At 38.8% G+C, this 22,138-nt stretch overlaps 1 protein-coding gene across 2 annotated transcripts in view; it reads left to right on the forward strand.

Moving 5' to 3' along the window:
- Positions 1-22,138, forward strand: part of LOC134476529 (uncharacterized) — a 236,317-nt gene that overhangs the window by 207,415 nt on the left and 6,764 nt on the right. For both annotated transcript variants that reach the window (XM_063251301.1, XM_063251300.1), the window contains exon 2: positions 20,794-20,889. The gene's annotated coding sequence lies outside the window, so the exon portion shown is untranslated. The remainder of the gene's footprint in view (positions 1-20,793; positions 20,890-22,138) is intronic.

The following is a 22,138-nucleotide window of genomic DNA, read 5'->3' on the forward strand; positions in this document are numbered from 1 at the left end:
AGAATATGCTAATTCCTCTAGTTGCACACAGGATGTTGTCCAACATAGATCATATACTAGCTCACAGAACATGCTTATGTAAACACAATGTAATTGAAATTATCCCATACAAATTATCAGACCATAGTGAATGAAATTAGCAATCAATTGAAAAAGAAACCATAAGAACTTCATAAACATATGCAAATTAATAATGCCTTCCACAATAACCAATGGGTTAGAGATGAAATTAAAGAAGAAATTAGATAGTTTCTATAATTAAATAATAATGCCAGTACAACATACTGGAACTTCTGCGAATGAAAGTAATCCTTTGAAGGATATTTACAGCAGTGAATACCCATATCAGGAAAACAAGTGAGCTCAAATAAACAGTTTAATGTTGAACCTCAAGCTTCCACCAAAAGAAGACCAGGGCAAACCCAAAGCTCATATGAGGGAGGAAATAATGAAAATTAACACAGTGGAGACTAAGAAAACAATACAAAGTATCGATGAATAGAAGACTTGGTTCTTTGAATGATTAAATCAAATAGTCAAACCCTTAGTCAACCTTATCAAAAAAAGTAAAGAAAAACTCAGATTGGAAATGAAAAGCATGAAATCACAATAGAGCCTGCCAACATATAGATATCTATATTTGAGAACTTATATTCTAATAAGATGGAAAATTCAGAAAAAATGGAAATATTCCTAGATACATATAACTTATCAAAGCTAAATCAAGAAGATACGAGAATCTTAAATAAACTGATATCAGTCAGTGAAGTTGAAAATATAATTAAAAACCTAACAACAAAGAAAAGCCCAAGCCCTGACAGATTCACTGCTGAATTCTACAAGAACTTTAGAGATCTAACATCACTGCTTCTCAAACTCTTTAATGAAATTGAAAGGAAAGTAGTACTCCCAAATTCATTCCTGGAAGCAAGCATTATTCTGATACCACAACCAGAGAAGGACCCAATCAAGAAAGAGAACTACAGGCAAATCTCCCTAATAAACATAGATGAAAAATCCCTCAAAAAGATATTGGCAAATAGAATATTTCAAATGATCAAGAAGATTATACACCATGACCAAGTAGGATTCATCTTAGAGATACAGGGATCATTCAACATATGAAAATCAATAAAGATAGTACACTGTATTAACAAAATGAAGGACAAAAACCATATGATCATTTCAAAGCAGAAAAAGCTTTTGACAATGTCCTACACTCATTCATGATAAAAACTCTACAGAAAATTGGAATACATGGTCTTTATCTCAATCTGATAAAAGCCATCTATGACAAACTAGCAGCAAATGTCTTATTAAATGCCAAAAAATAAAACATTTCACTCTAAAATCAGGAACAAAATAAGGATGTGCACTGTCACCACTCTTATTCAATATAGGTCTGAAAACACAATCCAGAACAATTAGATAAGAGGGAGAGATAAAATGAATAACATAAGAAATGAAGAAGTTAAATTTTCATTATTTATAGATGACATGATGCTCTACGCACAAGATGCCAAAATCTCTACCAAAAGGCTTCTAGGTTTAATAACCAAATTCAGTAGCAAGGCTGGATACAAAGGCAACACTCAAAAATCAGTACTGTACACAAACAACAAATTCATTGAGAGAGAAATTAGGAAAGTAACATCATCAAAATATCATTAAAAATGAAATGCCTAGTAATCAGTTCAACAAAGGAAGTAAAAGATCTCTACACTGCAAACAACAGTACTCTGAAAAAAGATTGAAGAGAATATCAGAAAATGGAAAGCTATTCCTTCTTCTAGGGTAGGAAGAACACATACAGCAAAAATGGACACATTTCCAAAGTTATTATACAGATTGAAAGCAATTCTGATCAAAATTTCAATAGCGTACCCACAGAATATGAGAAAACAATTCTAAAATTCATTTGGAACCAGAAGAGATACCTTCTGGTATCTCTTTACTATTCTAGTAAAGACAGTTTGGGGCAACAAAGACAAGACAGGGGAAATCACAATTCCAGACTTGAAATTATATTATAAAACTACCATAATAAAAACAGCATGACATCGGCAAAAAACAAACTCATAGATCAATGGAAAGATAAAATGATGAGAAACAACTCCACTATCCAATCCTGACCTAGATACCCAATCTCCCAAATGAATGTACGGCGGAGGTTAAATAAAAAAGACAAATTGTATGATTTTTAGGGCTCCAGGAGGATAAAAACCCTTTAATTAAGCTCGAGGCTTCAAGGGAAAAGACAAAGGATCCTCTGAATCAGTCCACTTATATTAGGACGAAGGAAAAAGGGTGGAGAGACTGAGGAAAATGCAGGCAATAGCAGGACTTTCGGAGTCACCTCAAGGATGTCTCCAAGTAATGAATCAAGTCAATTTAGTAGCACTGTCCTATCATGAAGACATGGTAGAAGTGAGACTGTAGGAGTAATCTTTACAGCTGCAGTCCCTACCTAGTTAATTGGGGTTGGAGCCAAGTGTCCACAGCTGTGGCCTTATCTTGCCCTTTGAGGTATCTCTGGCCTCACAGGCCACTACAGGCCTCAGCCAGGATCAGTGATTCATAGAGATTCACTTACTATGAATCAGCTCCCATCGCCAGGCAAGGGGGCTAGGCCTAGGACAGACTCACAGATAAACATAGAAAGCCAAGTAGTAAAATTTAAATCCTGCTCAGAGCTGCTTCGTAGTGGTCTCCAACACTCCACCACTTTACCTTCAGCAGAGGAGCCAAATACATTTGGTGGAAGAAATATCAGTGGAAAAACTGACTTTTAACATGCTGAAGATTAAACTTAGACTCATATCTTTCACTATGCACTAAACTAAAATCAAAATGGATAAAAGATCTAAATGCTAAAAACAGAAATATTAAACCAGCTGTAAAACAGAATTGGTAGAACTCTTAAGACATTGAGGTAGGTGAATACTTCATGAGTAAAACTCCAAATGCACAGAAACTATCACAAAGGATCAACGACTAGGATCTCATCATACTAAAAAGCTTTTGCACAGAAAGAGAAAACAACAGAATGAAGAGGTAACCCATGATGTGGGAAAAATTTTTACCTGCTGTTCCTCAGACAAAGTATTATAACCTAGACTATATAAAGAACTCAGAGATATCATATCCCCAGATTTAAAGACCCAGTTCATAAATGGGTATCTGAGATGAATACACACTTCTCAAATGAAGACATTCAAACAGCAAATAAATATGTGAAAAAATGTTCAATATCCTCAATCATTTGAGAGATGCAAATTAAGACACGGAGATTTCATTTTGTCCAGGAATGACTTATCATCAAGAAATCAACCCATAACAAAGACTGGAGGGGTTTTGGGGAAAAAGGACCCCTTCTCCACTGTTGACGGGCACACAGACTGGTACAACCAGTGTGGAAATTAGTGTAGAGATTCCTCACAAAACTAGGATTGGAGGTCCTATTTGACTCAGCTATTCTCCCTTTGAGTATTTTTCCAGAAAAACTAAAAACATCGTACCATAGTGATACATGTGCATCCATTTTTATAGCAGCACAATTTGTAATTGTTAAATCTTGGAAACAACTCAAATGCCCATCAACCAAGGAATGGATAAAAGATGTGGTATTTTTATATAATGGAGTACTACTTAGCCATAAAGAATGAGACTTACAAGTAAATGGATGCAACTTAAGAGCATTGCTTTTTTGGTACTAGGGATCAAAGTCATGATCTTGTGCTTATTAGGCAGGTGCTTGAACTGCTGAGCTAAATTCCCAGCCCAAGAGCATAGTTATAAGTGAAATAAATCATACTCATATGTACAAACATCGTATTGTTTTCCTAATGTAGAAAACTGGAAGAATAAATAAGAGCCAAAATATACAATAGATATTGAAAATGGGAAGAAACTGTTCAAAAGGAAGAAGAAACAGGTGGGGAAAGGAGAAAAGAAGGAAGGAAAAAGGAAAAACATATATATATATATATATATATATATATATATATATATATACAAGATAGTTAAGATAGTTATTTTACTAATTTCTATTCATTGAAAAGAAAGGCTTGGGCTTACGTTGTTTGATTTATTTTTCATGCCTATAGCTTGTAATTTGAGCAATTACTTTCAAAATAACAATACACAAGATATCAGCCATTGTTACTCTCCTATTATCTTGTTTGGAAATTGTGTATCGCTGTTTTTGTTTTTCCTCTTTAAAATAAAATGTACCAATAAATTTTGATTGGAAAAAAATAGATAGTGAAGGATGCATGGGATTTTGATGAGTGCAATAAGAAAATATTGCATCCACTTGTAGCATACAAAATTACCTAGAGACAGAAATTCAAATTTCATGTTCGGGAAACTTAGGGAACATTCCAACGTTTGTCTGAACAGAACATACATGCAAAGAAGTACCCTGAAAACCCACAGGTGAAGCCCATTGTGACAAACTGGACATTTGAACTGTAGGCAAAATTGATCACTAAAATGTTTTCAAATACAAAATGAAAATGAACATAATGATTATTCTGGCTAGGATTTGGAAAGATGGGAGACAAAAGGAGGAAACCAGGGTTGCAGTAGCATTTAATCATTAAAAACATGTACTGAGTGTTTACTAAGTGCTAGGCAGTATTGTAGACAGAGTTTGTGTTTAACATAATAGAGAAAGAATGCATTAATTTTTAAAGTTCATTTTACTTGTTTGAGGAGAATTAAAAGATGTGACTTTGATATGCACATTTCAAAGACAAGTCTTACTTTGGCACTAAAATACAAATAAGAGGGTCCAGCTCTTGGTAACCAGTATTAAAACTTGTAATGAAGTCCACTTTAAAAAGGAAGGAATGTTTTCCAGAGGAGTCCTAGAATCTGACACTTCTGATGCCTTAATGAGATGAGAAAATTTTCCATTACATCCGTGCCTCAGGCTTCAGGGAATATAAAACAGCTTCTAGTTATTACTCTGACTAGATCTAGTTATTACTCTAAATCAGATATCTCAAGGTAATGTCTATAGGTTGATGAATCAGCATCTCTGATAGTAGCAGATTTGTGCTTCCAAATGCGGAAGGACTTTGTTACTATGGTAACAAGAAGGAAAAAAAACACATAATGTAAAAATCATATTTTTAGGGGTTAGGAAGAAAACAAGGAAGCTTGCACTGAGTTTGAGAGATGCTTTTCCTGAGGGAAAGCGTCTGTTTTGAGTGGGTCCATATGGTACAACTGACATATGAAGACATGTAGCAGGGCTGAGAGAGATCAGCTGAGATTTTGAATGACAGGATGGTGAACTGAGTTGGTGTCTCAGCATTAGCACACCCAACCTGAACATCACCCTCCTTTGCTCCAGCTCCTTTCACCAAAATGTTTGCCAGGAATATGTAGAGGAGGGGATGGAGAGAAGACTTTTTATTTTACATGAACTTACACATTTTCCTAGTGTTTATATTCTGGTTTTGCATTAAAATATGAGACAGAAGTATCAGAAAAATATGATTCAATCCCATTCTCACTTCAAAATACTCTAACAGTCCAAGGGATGGATTGCTGATGCAAGCTTCACCAGGAAGTCTGAGCTAATCTAGTGAAGTCAGTCTAATTAAAGTTGCAGGCTGCCCAAAGCTCAATAACTCTCAGATGAATGCAAATGGTCAACCTTCTACCATTAGGGAAATACAGGGAACAGCTCACTTTTGAAAACAAAGCAAAGCAAAACAAAAGAAAAGAAAACAAAACAAAATGATCATAACTGTATGCTTTAGTTTTCACTGACTTTCATGCTCACTGTTAAAAATGCAGTAAGAAAGTACAAAGCTCGTGAGTATTGGGTCTATATTTCAACCTTACCAAGATCAGCTAACTACTGTTTGAAAGAGATAATGAAATGGAAGGGTCTACATGTGTCAGGGAAGAAGGTAGAGAGTGGAAACATGAAAGCCACGGACACAAAATCTGAGGAAGTGAAATTATCTAGCGAAGGAAGTGAGAAGCACCAAATGCTTCAAAACAGAAGAAACAAAGCACGTGACACAATTATATTGACTTTTCTTTTTTTGTACCAGGGATCAAACTCACGATCTCTCGCCTCCCAGGGGCAGGTGCTTGTGCCACTGAGCTGAATCCCCAGCCCTGGTTTCTTTATTTCTTACAAAATGGGCTCCTCTTTTGCTTGCCAGGAGTGATTTTTTCTGATTAGATCTCTGGAAATTCTAACTACTTTTTGCTGATTTGAAAGAATAGCTTAGTAATTTGAAGACTACTTCTTTTAAAATGCCTTTCTCCTGAGGCTGTGGATAGAGAGTTCAGGGGTATGGCATAAACTTAGCTTGCACAAGGCCTTGGATTCTATCAGCACCACAGAGGGGAAAAAAAGACCAGTAGACTTGCGTCTCAAAGTGGGTTAATAACTTCCTAATAATGACTTCCTTGATGCTGGCAAGATTAGCAAACCGCAAAGAGAAAGAAGGGAGGAGATGTTCTTTGTGGCTAACTGTATTTAATCAAGCTATTAATTTTAACCAGAAAACTAACACTGTATGCTGCAAAGAACAGAGAATTAAGCAGATGCTCATCAATAACTTGCAAAAGAAAATTCTATTTGAAAAGCAATGGATATTTTCTCTATTATCCCACTTAAACAGATGGTCTACCTAATCTGCATTCACTTTGCTTAGTATCTTATCTCTGACCTTCCCTTTGAAGGCATTCATGGAAGAAAATGCCAGTATTTACCTACCTGCTGTGCTTCCATCTGTCTGAGAAGAGCATGGATACACAAAAATTATATTTCCTTTGTATGACTTTGAATGACAGAAGCATAACGAAGACCTCTTAGACACTGAACAACCAGATATTATATCTTTAGTCCCAGAATAAACTACAACATCGTCTCACACCTGGGTAGTTTATGCTGGGAACAGGTGCTTTCAAACGTTTCAAACTAGCAACACTAATTTTTGAAATATCCAGAGGTATTTAGAAGCAGCTTTTTTTTTTTTTTTTAAGGAGAGGTTTTTGTGTTGGGCCATTTTGTTTTTGATTTTCTGTACTTGGATAGGAAACTGCAATTAAATAGCAAATATTATTTGTGACATAAGATGATTAGTTTAATTACCAGGTCAAATGAGCCCTCGTGATTATAGTCTTAGGCATTCGGGGTCTTGATTTGAAGTTACAACTCAGTCTGGAAAGAGCTTGGGATCTTGAGGTCTTATGTTATTGTTTCAAATATTTTGATAGTTTTCCAATGGACAGAGACCCAAGACAGAAAAATTAACTCTGATAGGATGGTTGCCTAGATCTCTTGGATAAAAATGTATTTCTTGCCAATAGGAGTTTTTAGGTTCCATTTTCTTAGTCGTGAAAGAGGACAATAGTAACTTAGACTGTTTAAACTGGAAACCTCAAGAAGCTAGCATCCCACCACCAAATTGTAACTGATATCGAAGGACTTTGGTCAGAGAAATATATTAACATGGTGGTCTGATGATATAATTCATAAATACATCAAGATAGATTTATAGGACACTGTTCATCTCCATTGTAGTAGACTGGGAAATACAGACTTCCTATTCCAGAAAAGGGCAAAACATCTTGTAGTTATTTTAACTAGTCTGTTTTTATACATTTGGAGCATAATTTTCCTAAGAACCAATCTATTTGATAAAGGTGGTTTATTTCATTATAAATCCATGAAATCCTCCTGTCCCCAATATACATGTAAAATTTAGTATAGGCAGTACAAAGTGTGTATTTTTATCTCAATTGAAAACTAAGCTTCACTGTAACTCTGGTTTAAAATAACAAACATTTATTGTTTTACAAAGTCTGTCTCAGCCATCCAGTAATGGCTTGAATGTGTGATTACAGCACCTGGCTGCTCTTTATAGAGTTCTACTAAGGTGTTGGCTGAGGCTGCTGCCAGCTGAAGGATTAACTGAGGCTTGAAAATTCCCTTTAAATGCTGAAATTTTAAAAATATAATACATGATATAAAAACCTTACTGAATGGGTTCAGTAGTGGTCAATGCAATTATACGCTAGCCAATGAAAACTAATTTCAAACATAATGTTATGTAGACTGATTCAACATAGCAGAATGAAAAACAAGAAATTAGAATAACACCAGGCAAAAGAAGTGGGAATGGCTACATTTAGTGTAAAATAATGTAGATTACAGGTAAAGAAAACCAGTGGAATAAATAAGAATATCAAATAGCAATACAAGGTCCATTCAATAACTGGCTATAACAATCCTAAATGTGAATATTCACAACACAGCGATTTAGTATCCATTGTCTTAGTTATTTCCTTTGTTCCTGTGACAAAATACCCAATACACTCACAACTTACAGGAGAAAGGATTTGTTCTGGCTCACAGACAGTAGGCTTTCAGTCCACAGTCAGCTGACTTCACGGCAGGATGACACAGCAGAGGCACATGATGAAGACAGATAAGGACAGCTGCTCAGGACATAGTGCAGGGAGGCAGGGATCAAAGGAGGAACCTGGAGGGAGACAAAGTCTTCCAGCAAACCTCTAGAGACCTGTTTTTCCTGACCGGACCCTTCCCCCTAATGAGAAGCTAGCTCTAAGCCTCAGTAATCCAATTGCTCTTCAGAAGCTCTCCCTATGAGTATGTGAGGCTCTTGGGAGACATCTAGAATATAAAGCACAACATCTGCCAAGCCAGAATGACTGCACTAAGCGGAAAAACATATATCTATAATCGCAGTTTTGTGGATTAAAAGCTGGAGGTCAGCTTAACACCAGCTGAATTAAATCAGTATGGTGCTGAGTGTAGATGGCCCAGCTGAGCAAAGTTGCCAGCACAGAGACATGGAGATTAAGAGCTAGGCATCTTGGGTTCTCCTAAGTGTTGCTGTTTTGAGCCATTGGTTCTCCTGAAGAAGCTTGTCATGACCAGCTTCTCCAGTGTGAGTTTGACCATTGTCATCAGAGGATTTTGTTGGTGAGAGTGGCTGTGGTTCACTTTGATAGAGCTCTGCTCCTTACACTGAGCATCACTTCCTGGAGGGGAAGATGTGTGCTGTTAATCTCCGGGAGAAGATGGCTTTCTGGCATGTACTCAACTGTTCTCTTCTTTGGAGGAGCCTCGGGACCTCGTTGTTTCTGAGGATGGCTGTGGTACTTTTCAGGATAGCCTTGGTCTTTTTTGTTGACTGACTCGTTGGCTCCAGTATAGAACCCTCAACCTGCCAACACAGTTCCTTCACTCTGCTAGCATAGACTTTCTAGCTTCCACCACTTACCTTTGGGCCTTCCCAGTGTAGATCGGTAAAACAGACTGGCATGAAGCCTTGTAGGGGGCTCTAGACCTCCGGTTGGACTCATGGGTGGTGTTGTCATGGACTCTAGGTCTTCAACTGAACTCATACAGGATGTTGCTGTGGGATACAGGCCCGTGGCTGAATATTCTGGGTTGTTAGTGTTGTGGAAAGATTTCCTGTACTTTCTTGTGTTTAACTCTGGGTGACCATCATAAAATAATACTATAAATTCTATGTCCTAATTGTAATTGTTCTCTTCACAGCCCCTGACTACAACATGCAGTTAGGTAAACAACACTATTTCCCTAATTGATTGACCACTAGACAATCCACAAGGATATTGATGAACTCAACATGATTGTCAATCAGAGGAATCTGTGATGATTAACCCAGACTTGTCAGTTTAATTGGATTAGGAAATGCACAGTTGATTATTAAAGCTTCTGCTGGGTGTGTCTGGATGGATCAGGGAGGCATGACCTGGGGTGCTGTATTTTCCCTTGCCCATTCTTCTCTGCTCCCCTTCTCTGCTGCCCAACCACCATGAACTAAGCAGCTTTTTTCTTGCTGTGCCCTTCTTCCATGATGTCCTTCCCTTGGAACCAACTAACTAGAATGAATCTTTCCAAATAACAGGCTAACCTATATTTTCCTCTTTTAAACTGAGTGCTAAGTATTGTCTAGCAACAGGAATACTGACTAACACAGTATCTAATTGGTAACAATATAGTACATGCCATCCAAGTAATATCAGAACGTATTTTTTTTTCACATACACAGGAAACATTTACCAAGATTGACTACACCCTGAGCCATTAAATATAAAAGAAGTCTTTAGCAAATTTAACAACTGAATGCATAAATACTTCTCTCATATAAAAGAGTCAAAGCAGACCAATATCAGAAAGATATCATTTGGGAATTAAAGAACATGACTGTAAATATTTCCTTGGTTAATTGAAAGTCTTATGGGAAATCAGCTGAGTCTGAGATCTAGCAAAGTGAGTTCAAGAATTTATACGTTTCTAGTTGCTACTGATACTGCCAGTCTATGGCAGCAGCATGGCAGAACAGTAGTAGATGACATTTTGAGAACCTTTTATGTAGAGGATTACAAATACAGAGTTCTTTTTCTGAAGATATTTACATTTACATATACTCCAGTTACAGTAGCAAAAGACTCATTATAAATAATAAGAACTAATGCCCATGTGTCCTAAACTTGTACATTTTCATCCAATTACATTAATTTACATTTATACCACAGGCCAATAGTGGCTCTAGATGAATGCCTGTGCCTCTTTGCATGCATGGCAACCCAGCTGTTTATCTCATTCATAAAGCGCTTAGCCCATGAACTGAGTTAGCTGTGGCTTTCGTTTAGAGGGAAATTGAATGACAGTACATAGTTTAATAGTCCGCATTACTTCATGTGTTTGAATTCAAAAGGCCAGAAAACGTAGTTTTTCATTTCTAGATACCACATCTACAAATAAATTAATTGTTACTTCTTTTAGAAACTTTTGCTGGCTGCCTTAAGTTTACTGTACACATTTTAAACTCCCCTAAAATCCACTTTCCAATAACAGTTTAGGGATCTTTTCATCTGCACATCATAAGTTTAAAAAAAAGCATGATAAATTGTGGTTTTCTAGAATGCAGAAAGATTACCTTCTTTCCACCCGACTGTACTCGGCCTTTTACTTTCTTTCCTTTGAAAGTTGATAAAACTGTTAATTTATAATTGGATCCCCATTCGCTTTTTCACTGATTTCTGCACTTTTTGACCATTTTAAAATTAGCTTCTGATTCTTAGTGGGAGCAGTTCTCTTCCTTAAAACACATTTATGATTGCATTTAAATGCTTAGCCTGAAGCAGGAGGAGCACCATAGTTATTTGTGACTTGGGTGGGTGAAGGTTACTTAGGTGTAGGTGTGTTGTAATAACTCATGATGATTTGCTTATTGTCCATATGTGCACAACATCACAATCATAAAAAGTTATAAAGTATAATTGACTAGGACGTGAGTCTAGTCTTTTTCAGAAGAGATTTATACTGTTTGGTCTCCAGATAATGTTGATTTTAATTATGATATGAAACAATAAAAGTCTCCTGGAGAGTTTACAAATATTGTTTGGTTTTAAAAGGGCTACAGATCTTTAAAATCACCTCTATTAGAGCTAACAATGGAATCCTCCAAACATGTTGCAAGTTAAGTCTGATGGTGCCTGGTTTCCAGCTTCCACAAGCTTGTTCCTCTCACAGCTAGGTTACTTGACCCCACTTTCCAATGACAGTTTGTCAAACACTTTTGGATTTACTCCTGAGCAGATGACATTTGAAGAGCATGAACCTAACATTTCAGATTTCAGAATCTGGTTCCTTCAGCTCTAGTTACGATCTTTTGCCCTAGTTCTAAAAACTTAACTTCTGTCCTGTTTACTGAACCTAAGTGCTGTCTGGCTTTGGGAACTGACACTTACTCTTTTCTTTGTAGGATGGGAATCCTGCCTATCTCTGCTCCATTTTCCTATTTTCCCCAGTGATTGATATCACTTAGCTGATCCTTGCCTGGTGTTTGGTCTCTTGCTGCCACCTTACAAGCCCTTTTGATCTAACATTTAATAAGTTCTTCAATGTTATCTCTTCATATTTTCCTTTCCTGGCAACTTTGCTAGATATTCTTTGCTAGTTTCCCTTGCTTCTAACACCAATTACTATTCTGTTTGTACCTGTTGTCTACTTTCATAGGAGCTTGCTCTTGTCATATCCATTTATAATGCTGGACTTCTTTCTAGGTGCTACTTGAATTTATAAACAGTGAATTTAAAATGGAAAGGATTTTGGAGTAGAAATGCACAAGGTTTTCCTTTTATAGAGGGGGATACTAAGGCTCAGCTAAGTGTTTTTGGTAAGTATACTTTCAGGTAGTATTTTAGCAGAATCATATTTTAATATCCTCCAAAAATATTTTCTTGCACACAGTAACAATAATCTTTTATTTTTTGGTACTGAGAATTGCACTCAGGACCTTGCGATTGCCAGGTAGGCACTATACTGCTGAGCTGTATCCTTGACCCAATAAAAACCATTTTCTTACATGGCAATCTGGTTTCTTGTGCAAGAAGGTATCTTCATGTTTGAACATTTAAATTCATCATAAAACTACACATTCCAAGAACCAGAGCATCCTGGTTCCCAAGTGTTACAGAAATTACCAGGGAATTAGTGGTTTGGTATAGGTCTGGAGCTGGCACAGAAAGGTCACATTTGAGAGCTCAACCCTGAAAGATTTGGCAAGAGCCATAGATTGTAGCAGCTGGTATCATAAGGTGCCCAAATGACCAGATGGAACCAACCACAGTTGAGTGGGCACCAATACTGGATGCTCAGTGACCATAAAAGATGAGAAATACGTCAGAGAAGGCCAACAAGGACTCAGAGGGCAATACATGTGAGAAGGACTCTTTCTCACCGGATGCCAGTATGGGTCTCATGGCAGCTTGAGAACTGGGGAACGATTTTGAAGGGGGAAAATGAACATAATAGGAAATTGGAAATTGGAATAAACTAAACTTTATATTAATAGGTTTAGATGGATAAAGTGAATTATAGTTACTGAGTTTTACATTTCCTTCTTTTCTTTGAGTAAAGTGATAGTTTGCAAATGAACTCCAGGTAGAGGCCTGGAACTGGCACAGAAATGTCACATTTGTGAGCCAAAAAATTAAATTTGCAGCTGTTTTGCATGTCAGCTTTGCAAGATATTTTCACAGGCTTGGGGAAAGTTTGAGGATAGTGGTATGCGACTAGGCCTGGTCCATAGGGAGTGTCCTAAGGAAATACACAGGAGGAGGGATCATTGCAAAGAATGGGGAACACTACAGATCTGAATGGTTCATGTGGACAGGAATAGGAGGCCTCTTAAAACAGGGCTGTCCTAAGTGGATAGATAACCAATAACATATTGCTTGGAGTTTCGATTTCAGATCCAGAAACTCTGGGAGCAGTAGAGTACCCTATGAATGTTCCAGAAACACTACTGTCCACTAGCCCAAGAAGGACTAAAGACCTAAACTAGGCTGCTTGTACTCCAGATAGAAGCTTTGTGCAGGTGCAAGCAGTGACTAAAACACCAAGGATGGGCTAGCTCAGGGCAGTAGCAGCCAGCTGAGTCAGAAGGATACAGCGTGACAGGAGGAGAAAGTACAGCAGTTGATTCTGGAAGTACTGGTCCAGACTTTCCTTCAAAATCTAAAAACGATGCAGGAGTTTTGGAATCAACATTGAAAGGGCCAGTCTGTAACTGAATAGTTACACTGTTTTTTGAGAGTTTATGAAAACTCATGGGACACAGGTTATATTTGAAAATAATGGTGGATATGTGGATGGAAAGGCAACAGTAAACAATGTTAAATGTTAAGTATCATACTGTGAAGAATCTCAGCATGGCAAGAAAATTTCTGATCAAAAAAACATAAAAAGAAAAAAGAAAAGGAAAGAAAGCAGAGTAGGATAATTACAAACAAAAGGTGATGGCTTCTTCTATGGATCCAACATCATTTGTAGCTTTCTACATGAAATTGAAGATGAAGTTGTATTTCCTGCCTCATCTAAACTTTTGGAGTTGGAAGAGCAAGAGATTCAAATGAAAGACACTTTAAACTTGATTTTTGAACAGGAAATCCGAAGCACTCAGAAAGAAAAGATTCTAGGGCTCTTTTTGCTAGCCCTTCGTTTGAGATGAAAAGTTGTTTCTATAGAAATTCAGGATGCTACCATAGAAATCCCTCCTAGATGAAATAGTTCTCATGTTTTTTTTGTTTTCTGTACACTCATTGCAGTCATTGGAAAACTCAATATATCACAGACATTTGAGACCTGACATAAACTAAAGTTTTTGTAAATATGCTTAAACAGCAACAAAAAGACCAAAGTTAAGACAACGTGGAGAAGATACATGATATTTGACACATCCCTGTTTGTAGGTAAATATTACTTGCAATGGCTGTCTAGTCATAATGAGAAAGCTGACTGGCAGAGAGAACCAGAAGAGCCATCTCTCTCCTGTGTGCTGTAGCCTTCACATCAGGGTGGAACCATATGGTCTACCTCCAGAAGAATGCTTTCCTATCACACTGAAACATGTTGTGATGGTTAATCTTGATTGTCAACTTGATTGGTCTGAGAGATGCCTAGGAGACTCAGAGGTGGGTCATGGGAGTGACCTTGGGGAGTATATGTGGAACCATTCCCCTTCCTCTTTGGGTCCTTCCCTTTTACTGTGCTTCCCAGCCACCTTGAGGTAGGCAGCTTTCTCCAACACTTCTTTCCACTAGGGTGTTTCTGTCTTGCTCCTGGTTGACCATGGATTGAAATCTCTGAAACTGTGAGGCAAAATAAGTATTTCTTTTCTCTTTCAAGTTGTTTTTCTTGGACATTTGGTCGCAATGACAGAAAGCTGACCACTACAGCTGTTTCTTTCAAGTTCTGATTGATTATTCCAACATTTTTAAAATCAAGACTTTCTAGAAGTTGGTACAAACAGGTGTGTCTTAGACCGCACTAGTAGAGATTTTTATCCAGTCTTGACAATAACTGTTTGCTTGTCAGAGACACAAAAGTTACTGTGGATGTATAAAAATGTTGTCTGTCAATTGACTATCGCTGATATTTTTCTACAGATTCTAGTTGTGGTAATTCTGAAACTGAACTGCTGCCCAGCTTGGGGACCTGCCACAGAGCTATACCCTCCCAGGAGATTAGTATAATTTGATGAAGATTTATTAAAACAAAGAGCTTGAAATAATTAGGATCTGCACCATATGTCATCCCACATTAGAAACATTTGCATCTTCTGCTCTGTTACAGTGGAAAGAGGATAAGCTGTGGAGCCAGAAAGTTCTGGAACTTTTCCAGCCCCTGTCAATTTATAGCTGTGTGACCTTGGGAAAATTACTTCATATTTGTACACCTTGTCTTTTTCTTCATAAAAGGTGTAAAATTAATCTCCCTTGGATTACTGGGTTGCATGTAGTACATTAGTGGGTGGGCACTCCAGGCCCCCTTTCTTCTTAGATACAGCACTGTAATATCTTGCTTGGGTCCTTTCCTCCTTTGTAATGCTTATTGCTGATATAAACCTCCTTTTCACTGCACTTCTCATCTTTGGTTTTCTTATATGTGGCATTTATATCTGCAGAGTCTTACACTAGTTTGGGAAATATTTTAATTCAGTAAGTCAACTTTATGTCTCTTATTTTTTCTTCTCTAGTAGGTAGAAAATGGCAACTCACCACAGGATGTCCACATTCTAATTCCTGGAATGTTACTGCATGGGAAAATTAAGACCACTAGACACCTAACCTGAAAAGAGAAAGAATATCTTGGGTTATTCAGGTGGGGTTCTGTGAAATCACAGAATCTTCAAATGTATAAAAGGGAATGAGAAGAATTAGGGTTGGAGAAATGTGAAGATGCTGCTGTTGATTCTGAGGATGGAAGCCATAGTCATGGGCTGGGTGGCCCCTAGCAGCTGGGCAAAGAAAGAGTCTCTGCTAGGAATTTAGAAGGAATGCAACTCCAAGGACACTTTAATTTCAGCCCAGGGAGACCTATTATGAACTTAAGACCTCCAGAAATTACCATATAATAAATTTGTGGTGCTTTAAGCCACTAAGTTTAGAGCAGGAGTAATTTGTTACAGAAATAATGGAAAAGCAATATACTTCCTTTCCTCATTTTTGAAAACACTGCGAATTTGCTGCCAGGTGCCCCTTACTGCTTTGTAGGTGCTGAGAAAGTACTATTTTCTTTTCTCCCTACTATGAGTCTGAAGATTAAGCTCCTTTCTTTACCCTATTAAGTCATAAAACCCTTAAGAGAAGAGTATATAAAAGAGTGCTTGCTACGTTTTCTGAACTGTCTGCTACTGTGCTATGGTAGGCACATAGTCAGCGAAATGGCATTATAAAGAACAAACATTTAAAGTGAATAATTTGAAGAAAGTCTAATGAAAGGACTAGTCACAAAGGTGTGGGCAAAGCAAAGAATTCTCTTGGGAGTACGAATTTACTTGATTAAATTCTGAAGTGTGAAAAGAAGAGGGATTTGTTACTGGAATCCAGAGAAAGAAAATCAGATAGAGCTAAAGCTAGAGCTAGACATAAAGCTAGAGCTGGAGCTAGAGCTAGAGAATAGTGAAGCATGCTATGAAAAATCGATGTACAGAGAACTGCCTGATATAGTTGGGATTTGGTGGAGAGATAAAACTGACCTGCAGCCAGATGTTCTTCAGACAAAAGATTACTATTGAGCACATATAAAGAACTAAAAAGAATTAGTCCTCCCAGTTTCAAAGACCCAATACCAAATGGGCATCTAAGATGAATACAAACTTCTCATATGAAGAAGTACAAACAGCAAATAAATACGTGAGAAAATGTTCAGCTTTACTGGTCACTCGAGATATGCAAATTAAAATAACACTTATATTCCACCTCACCCTGGGAAGAATGGCTAGTATCAAGAAACCAACGAAATATAACAAATGCTGGAGATTTCTCAGAAAAATTAGGATTGGAGGTCCCATTCAATCCAGCTATTTCCCATCTAGGGATCTTCCCAAAAGAATTAAAAACATCATACCACAGTGACATATGTGCACCCATGTTTATAGCAGCACAGTTTATAATAGCCAGATCTTGGAAACAACTTAAATGCCCATTGACTGAGGGAAAGATAAAAAGATGTGGTAGTTTTTATACAATGGAGTATTACTCATCCATAAATGACGATAAACTGGACACTTTTATAGGTAAATGGATGTACCTTGAGAACACACTCATTAGTGAAATATATAAGACACACATACAAACATTGTATTGTTTCATTAGTGTGACAAACTGAAAGAAAAAAACATGTATATGTGTACATATATGTATATAAAAATAGTTAAGACAGTCATACTACAGATTTCTGAGTTCACTGAAGAGAAAGATTTGTACTGGTAGTATTTGGACAATTAAATGCAGATGTCGTGTGCTCTTGGTCAATGATTTGGGGATGACAATGTACAGTGTATGTACCATTGTTATCTGCTGATTGACGTACTTTAAAATTTTGTTGTACATTTTATTCTTCTTTTCTTTCTTTTTATCTATGAATAAAATGGATTTGAAAAAAAAAAAAAAAAAGAAAACTGACCTGCTACAATCCTGCAGGGAGAGATGAAGCAAGTAGCTAAGTCCTGCTCTCCACTCCCTTCAGTCATCTTTAGTGCTCCCTGCTGACCATCTCAGTCAGAATTTGAGAGCAGAGGGCCAAGCATAACCATAGTAGTCAGTCTCCAGGGACAGAGTGCTTCATGGTGACTAAGTAAGGTCAGGTTTAGGAAAGCAAGAAGAATCCAGCACACAGCAATATGCATTAGTAATTTGTGGAATATTATGGCTTGTATCTAGATGTCCTCCCAAAGCCTAACTCACTCATAGGGTATGTGATAGCTAAGTTGGTCCAGTGATTGGTTTAACATAGTTGAGTGTGGCTGATGGGAAGTCTACCCTGGGTGTGGGTGCCACTAACAAAAAGAGTTGTGGCCTAGATGAAATACAAAGGAAAGATGGAAGGCAGGATCTTTGTCTTTTGACAGCCAGGCATGTACTCTTTCTGTTTTGCCCTGTCCCTCTTCCATACCACCATGTCTTTGAGTCAGAAAACTATGAACTGAAACCTCTACAAATTGAACTAAAATCAACTTTTCCTTCTTTAGTTTTAGGTGTTGGGTATTTTGTTTCAACAACATAAAAAGTAACTAAGACAAGGGAGGAATGACTGGTGGAGGAAATTTACCTATAGAGGTAGGGATGGCTTGAGAATGGACAATGCAAAAGATTATTTTAGTAGAAAATTCAGTGCCTAATTCTATCAGATGCTCAAATGAGCAAATGAATGCATTTATGTTCATGTAAGAATATTAGCTGGCATTGCTGAGCAGAGAGCCAGACATTGGATGGAAATTTTAATTCCATAATTGGGATGGTCTCACAATTCTTTAAGTGGGGTGAAAGTTTGGTCAACAAACTTTAGTTGATTCTTGTTATGGATAGACACAGACCCCTATACAAAGGGTTATGAAATAAGGCATGGAACAGGATTACAAGGTAGTGTCCATTTAAAAGACTTATCCAATTATTTATACACGTTTTTCTGAAATGCTGGAACTTGCTAGCGTTTCATGTACCCCTTAGTTGGTGACCTTTTATGGGATTGGGATCTATCTCTACATTTAATTTTGTTTAAGTTTGCCTTGCCAAGTTGCCATTTGAAATCATTGCTTTCTTGTCAGGTTGAGAGCCTGTGGAAGCCTAACCAGAGAAATGAAGAAAATCAAAACACAGTCCCGTAATTTAAAAAGCCAATCCAGTAAAATCAAATTAAGTACCAGTCCATCTGGCTCCTCACTACACTACCTGTGATTTCGTTCAGGTGTACTGTGCACCTGATTGGAAATACAAACACTAATTGCTTGTATCCTGCCAGACTTCTTGATTCCTCTGGGCCTTTGAAGAAAACAAAAAATATATATATCTCCCAGGAATAGAATCCATCTGGCTTAAGGAAAATGACATTAACTCTCAATAGACTCAGAAGATTTTTTAAACTACAACTGCTGAAAAACTGGGGCAGGATATTTCTAATCAGACCCCAGAGGAAAGGGTGTGTCAGGCACATCAACTTTTTGTTATCTTTTCTTGTGTTCTCAGCTGAAAATACCCAGGCTTGGGTGACTCCCAGATAATCTCTAGACAGAATTGTTACTTAACCCTAGTAAGGAAAAAAAAACATAGGTGGGCTTGCATTAATTTTCAAGGACTGTTAATTCTGCAAAATAATAGGAAACTGTTCATTAAAGGATGTTTATTAGGATCAGCTTCTCCAAACCATGAACACCATCTCCCAGACTGCTGAGCAGATCCTGTGGAGGCTGGGAATTGATTTCCTGGGTAAGGACATCTCGTGGAGAAAGGACAATGGAAATGCAGCAGTATTATGAGCATCTCATCCTCATTCTCTATTACACATGTCTGGTATTTTATAATTTCCTCTGATACCCCACAGCTATGGTTTCATTTAATCTTTTCAACAGTCATATGAATCAGGGTGAAGAGATGCTCAAGAATTTTATTAGTCTTTTTTCTAGTCAGCTTATCCTCTGCTTTCAACCTTCTAGTTCATCTTCCTCAGTTCAGTGAGAGTAATCTATTTAACATGTGCATTTTATCAACTCAATTCTTGCTCAATTATTTTTCTAAATAGCTCCCCATTACTTTTAGCATAAATATCACTTTCCTCATAGGACATAAAGCAGCAGTGAATCTGGTCTCTGTGTATGTTTCTGCCCTAATCCACCATTCTCCTCTCTTCCTGTGTGAATCTTCTACAACACTGACTTCTCCTTTGCACTATGTATCATAATCTCTTTCAAACTCAGCCTACAAGGTCTCCCTCCCAGAGTCTATCATTGCTTAATCCTTACTCATTCAGTTCTTCTTGGCCAATCAATATTTTCTTTCAATTCATCAATGATCCCAGCAGAGAGATTTAGTAGGCTTTTTTTGTTTCTGTCTATTTCTCATTTTATTACTGGACAAGTCTTAGTTTTTATGTCTGTTTCCCTATTACAATGTAATTTCTGGAAAGATAGGAAGAGTGTCATGTAATTTTTGTAATCCTAGTCTGAGGGCAGAGCCCAGACTATCCATGAATGAGTAAAGGAAAGTCTATTAATGCTGTCAAGAAATATTGGTGCCCAGTTGGGCTATCCTTGCTGAGATGGCAAACTTCCTGCAGGCACAGCCTGGTAACATCTGTCTTTCTCCTGTTGGGTTCACTTGTTGCTTCTGAGTGATGAGACTAGTGAGACCTACTTCTGCTACTCACCCATATATAATCAGAAAGTATAGCAAAGCTAATATTCATAGAGAATTCATTGGACTCACAGGCAGTGGGAGAAGGAAAAGAACCCGGGAGGACAAGCCTGAGATGCTGAATTTCTTATGGCATTTTCAAGATGGTCCTACCAGGTTTAGAGGTATGTATCCAATGATAGTCAAAAGTCAACTCACACATGTTGGGAGCCTGTCATGTTATTCATGAGAGCATATTCATAAGATGGCACCCGCCTGCCGCCTCTGCTGCTCCCCCGCCCATCGTGTGCCCAAGATGGCACCTACATCCTGCTTCCGGGTTCTTGCTCAGCTCACCGCCACCGCCAAATATGGTAGTCATTGATTACTTCCCCATTATCACCCAATTGCCTGTCCCCACGTGTAATCTCATGGTTGGATAGTACTAGCCTTATAAGCTTAGGCATAGGAAGTGCTCGGGGCACAACACGGAAGAAGCCGTCGAGGACGGACATGTATTGAGGTTGCTGCCCAGTCAATAAAGGTGCTTGCAGAGGCTGAGTGTTCGTGTGCTCCATTCAGCGGGATGGAAGCGGCTCCGGACAGCTGGTGGCCCGTACGGGGACCCTGTGATTGCCCCCGCGCCCTCTGCGACTCCTGTGACTGCGTTGAGAGACGGTACGTACCTGCGGGTGAGTGGAGGCTCAACCCGGCCCTTGGTGGACGCACTTTAAGGGATTTGTTAGTCGACCCCTTGTTAGGGTCGATTTTGCCCGAAAAGGAAGGGCAGGCCCCTGCTGGCTATAGCGCCTCGGGGCTTTCTATATTTGCTAAAATGGGCAATGTTAATTGTGGCCCCCTCGCCCTATCATTGCGGATGTTGCTTGGGGCACGAGGAATTAGGATGGAAAAACAAACGGTTTTACAATTCTTCAAATGCATCAACGATTTGGCCCCGTGGTTCCTGCCCACCGGCTCCCTCACCTTGCCCTCCTGGGAGAAATTAGGACGAGACATTCAATTTGCAGAAGAGCAAGGCATGGGTGTCGACCCCATGGTTCGCCCCATTTGGGAGATGGTTCGTGCATGTCTCAGAACCGAAAGTATGGTAGGCGCAGCCCAGGGACTCAAAGAGGCACGCCACGCTTTCGAGCAGGCGCGCTCAGAGAGCTCCAGGGAGGCCTCAGAGTTTGGCTCACCGAGCCATTCAGATTCAGAGGGGGAAGACCCTAAGGTGGGCCCAAAGGAGGAAACTGACAGTAAGATAGGCCCACATTGCAATACAGGGCAGAAAGTTCATAAACCTGCTGGAGCCTTGTGTGAAGGGATGATGGAGAGCCTAGGGGAGGAGCTCGAGAGGGTGGAGAGTGATCTGCAGGAAATGCACACCCCCGGCGAGGCGGGGTTAGTCCCGTCGGCCCCTCCCTGGGAACCACCCCAGGGAATGAGTGCCCCTGGTGGTTGGGGGCCGCCTCCTCCCTTCCCTGCCACACTTCTGTTCTCCGGGCGCCGCTCATTTCATGGCCGTTTATGGGACGTCTTGTGTAGGGGCCTTGCCTCGTATGACGCTCCCAGCTTCTACCCAGTCTTCCAGGACCAGGCCGGCGTGCCTTATTATCAGCCCCTGGACATGAAAGTGGTTAAGGGGTTAAAAGAGGCAGTCTCCACTTACGGCCCCAACGCCCCCTTTACGCAGGCTCTTTTGGAAAACATAGGAGCCACCCCTCTGACACCCTCGGATTGGGCACAACTCGCAAGGGCGTGTTTGTCCCCAGGCCAATTTATGGACTGGAAGGCATGGAATGATGAGTATTGTGGAGAGCAGGCTGAGAAAAACGCTAGAGAGCGCAATGTCAGGTGGAACAAAGATATGTTATTAGGCCAGGGAGCCCATGCACAGGATCAAATTTGACATCCTCAGGCAGTT

Source organism: Cavia porcellus, unplaced genomic scaffold (assembly GCF_034190915.1).
Source record: "Cavia porcellus strain 051 isolate PalLab524CR breed Dunkin Hartley unplaced genomic scaffold, mCavPor4.1 scaffold_6, whole genome shotgun sequence".
Lineage (NCBI taxonomy): Eukaryota > Metazoa > Chordata > Mammalia > Rodentia > Caviidae > Cavia > Cavia porcellus.